The sequence below is a fragment of the Danio rerio genome, chromosome 8, assembly GCF_052040795.2.
Source record: "Danio rerio strain M-AB ecotype USA chromosome 8, GRCz13ab, whole genome shotgun sequence".
NCBI classification, from domain to species: Eukaryota; Metazoa; Chordata; class Actinopteri; order Cypriniformes; family Danionidae; genus Danio; species Danio rerio.
In genome coordinates this window covers 15,900,091-15,904,676 of record NC_141028.1, presented here as the reverse complement: position 1 = coordinate 15,904,676, position 4,586 = coordinate 15,900,091, and positions in this window count along the sequence as shown.

Here is a 4,586-nt window from a genome sequence, read left to right as displayed (position 1 = left end):
CCACATCTACACAATTTAAGTGTGAGAGGTTCTGTCTAATAATTCAGTCCTTCATCATTCAAATGGAACAAATATGTTAATATAAAAATTGTAGTAACAGTGTTCCTAATTGGTGGTGCGACAAAATTTTGGCTGGTGCAGCTAAATTTTTCAAATTTAGAGCACCAGTGCTACCAAGCAAAAAGGTTCATTTTGAGCCCTGCCTCTGATTTTGAGAATAATTTACATTTATTATTGGGTTTAGGGGTAGGGAATAGGTATGGATTATATTTTCCAACAAAAATGATGTTCCAGGATCAATACTGTTAATCCAGGATCACAGCGTACTTGGCAAAATCATGATGTTCGTTTCTGGCAGCACTTGTTTTTTTTTAACTAATATGGCACATACCTTCACTAATATTTACCATAGTATACGCTACAGTTACTCATTTCTGTTTGTGTAAATGTGTGTGTTTGGTTTTAGGGAAGTTTTGTTTTGAAACCATAAGAATGTCTAATGTCAATTCTTAGTTTTTTTTTATTAATAACCATAAACTGATGAACATTCTATCAACTAAACATTCAAAAATGTAAATGGGCTTTTAATTATGACACACCCATACTATCTTTCCCAGAATACATTATATGTTATCCTATTACGGGGTTGTTGGTTGCTTGATTACAAGTAAAGTTTATTTATAAACTAATTCTGAGAGGATCACATGCTTATGATTGACCATGGCTGGTCGTGCATTAGCTAACACATGATTCTCTGATCAGATGATTCCCAACACACTATAAAAACCCAATTTTCTTACCTCAGTTATCTTCAGCTTGAAGAATCCCATTTCCACCCCTATGCCTCCTCTAGTTTCCTGAGTAGGACGGCATGGTGGCTCAGTGGTTAGCACTGTTGCCTCACAGCAAGAAGGTCACTGGTTCAAGAGTTTACATGTTCTCTCCGTGCTCACATGGGTTTCCCCCGGGTTCCTCCCACAGTACAAAAACATACGATATGTTAATTAATTAAACCAAATAGACACAGAAAATTAACTCTTAATCAGGCTCTTATTTATACCTTTCAGTCAGCAGTTCATCCTTCCATAGCAAAACCAGTAGTCCTAATAATCTGTCCTAACTAAACCAGGGAAGTTCATGAGACCAACCTGTTCAAACTCCCCTCTCGCCCTTCAAATTGGAGGGAGCCCTGGGCTGGAGGATCTTCTGAGCTCAGGGCTCTCTCCCAAGACAGCATGCCAAAACATGCCTTGTTTCAATCATCAGCTAATTGTGAACTCTTAAACTGGTTGTTGAACATCTAAGGTGTGTAATTATTTTCATGACACAGCTAGTTTCAGTCATGTCTTGACCAATACAGTACCATACAACTATACTCTACTAGTATATAACTAAATACTAGTTATTTCACAGCCTGTCAAAACAGCTAATAAAAACAAAACAAAAGGCTTTGGTTGAGATGCGTATGAAATTAGTCCAACCCACAGGAGCAGTTAAGGAAAAAATCTAACAAGTCTTGAAATACAACATGTCAACTCATCTCATCTCTAGGTGTGGTAGACCATTTTGAGGGGTTGTAAACAAAAACAATGGTCCCAGTGTGTTTCCTGTTTTATATTTTTAATTTCTAGAGCTTCCGAGAATCCAAAAAGAGCCACATACTGATAAATAATGTTATGGTAGATGTTTTAAATTAAGTTATGATTGAATTGTCTTTGAACAGTTATAAACAAACAGGAAATGTTCATAGGCCAGTGACATCACCATATTGAAATGGTCTTCCATTTTATTGGATCATTAGAAAATAATGCTTACCACCTTGGATATGGATTACTTTCTAATAATAAGGGGTCAATTGTCAATTAAAGCTTAATTTATAAGTATATTTGCTAAAATTATATTTTATGTTGTACATTTTTTATCCATATGCATCTTGAAAAGGAATGAAACAGAAAAGCCTCCTGCAATGATCTATTATCATGGAGATCTTAAAATGGGCTATATGCACAGGTAGTGTTTTTGAGCCATTGATAAACTTCCAGTGAAAGCTTAATGTGACTACTTTTAATTTCATAAGGTTCCTTTTACAGCATTAATGTTGTAATCTAATTACAATATATTCAATTAAATAGACTTGAGCATTCATTTAGTTGCTCAAGCGTAAACGCGATGAAAGACTGTAACCGCAAGTGCTGTCAGGATAAGCAGGTGAGTGCAGAAACGGCATTGAAAATACTGGGATAAAATAAACTGTCATATTTTAAACACATGGCAGGGGGAAATGGAATTGAATGCAGTGGTTCTTGTCCGGTCTGAAACCCACTTTATACAGTATATGGCTGTGAAGATCGCTGATTTTTAAAGGAATAAGACTTTAAATGCGGCAATGTTATAATAGAAAGACAGTTCTCTGGAAGCGCTGAGGCTGGCTGAAATTCAAAGTCTATGTGCATATACCCCATTGACAGCTGTAATAATAACTAGTAAGCTAATCAATTTATTGTGTTTTGGATGAAATTGCGGTTATCATGAGGCTTTTTCTTAAGGTGAAGTGGGCAATGTTGTGTTTTTCATAATTTTCCTACACCATAAAACAAATATTTCTGTTCTTTACATTGATCCATTGTCAGTTTCCTTTTCCTTACTTAATACGTGTAATTGCTGAAAATTACACTTGTTTTATTTTCATTTTCATCCGCTTTTCCGAGACTGAAACGCGGGGGAAACAATCTTATGAGTGAACCCGACTTCCCTCTCCCCAGACATTTCCTCCAGCTCCTCCAGGGGGATTCCATGCCGTTCCCAGGGCAGCCAAAAGACATAGTCCCTCCAGCGTGTCCTGGGTCTTCACCGAGGTCTCCCACTGGTGGGACATGTCTGGAACACCTCCCTAGGTAAGCAACCAGGAGGCATCGGAAACAGATGTCTGAGCCACCTCAGCTGACTTCTCCCGATGTGGAGGAACAGCAGCTCTACACCGAGCTCCTCCTGAGTGGTAGAGCTCCTCACCCCAGGGGCGAAGCAACCTAAAAGTGACGGGGAAGTATCCCCCCGTCCCCCTCACTTTTAGAGACCGATCAGTTAGAAACAGGTAATTAAAAATGTAAACTTCTGGATTTCGTACAGCTACCCCCCTGCCTCACCCTGTCTATAAGGGTGGGCCCTGCCACCCCAATAATATCTGGATGCAGCCTTTTTGATGCAAGCTGAGATTGCGTCACTCAGCCATGCAACAATGCACTTGGAGTTAGTGACGTCACTGTGACGGGGAGGGTTAGGGGTGGGGTTTGGTGAGCCCATTAAAAAGCATTGGATGCAGCTCAAATTGCACTGCACCAGGTCTGCATCCAGACCCCCCTCTACCACCCTGCGAAGAAAACTAATTTCAGCATTGAACTCCTCTGCCTGGGGTAAGGACTTTCCTTCAATTTGGAAATGGCAAACCACCTTTTTCCGTTGGAGCATTATGGCCTAGGACTTAGACTCAGGTTCTCATAACAACCGCGTCACACTCGGCACAAACCGCCCCAGTGCATGCTAAAGGTCCATGTTCAATGAAGCCAACAGAACAAAATTGTCTGTGGATAACATGAAATCCTGTGGTCGACAAACCGGACCCCCTCCAGCCCAAGGCTGCGATTTGAAATTCCATGCAGAAAAATTATGAGCATAATTGGTGGCAAAGTATTGGTGACTGCAGGAGTCCAAGGTGCACTGGAAACAAGTCTGACTTATTGCCGGCAATGTGAACCAAACTTCTACTCTGTTCATACAGGGACTAGAATGCCCTTAGCAGAGCGCCTCTGACCCTATACTCCCAGAGCACCTTCCACAGAATGCCATGACACGAGAGACACGGTCGAATGCCTCCTCCAAGTCCACAAAACACATGTGAACTGGTTGGGCATACTCACAGGAAGTGCATAATATGTGAATTGAGAGGTCCCGAAACAAATCGTGGTAACAGATCCGGCATGTTACCTGCGGATGTTGAGGTGTCGTGCATTGAAAGCGTAGAGCGGTGGTTGGGGGATGTGGGGCATTGGATGGCGGAGAGGGACGAAAGTGAGTAAGGTTGGCAAGTCGCGGAAGAAAGTGAAAGTGAACAACGGACGGGAGAGGAGGGAAGTTGAGGAGAGGGATCGGGTAAAATGAGGTGTCGGATCCAGCGTTTTCGGGCACAAATTAAGCTCTACTCCCAGGCATGACATTCATGTGTGTAAAATTTAATTCTACTCTTTATCAGCCATAAAAAGAGATTAAACTAAATTGCAACGATTATAAAGCTTTATACAATGCTTAAGGATTTTAAACATATTTTTATAATACACGATAACAAGTAGGCCTAATCTAATTTTATTTTGATGAAACTGTGGTTACCATGGTGATTTCACAAAGTAAACGGTGTGATGTACTGTAGTGATTTTCATTATTATAATTAAATATTTATATTCTTTACAAAGACCACTGATTAACTGTGTTTTTTTCTTGTGAATTCATGAATAACATCAGTGAAACCTTGTTTAATACCCACCAGCAGAATGCATTGTCTTTTCAATAAAGACGAACTGTTTCCTACATTCCCC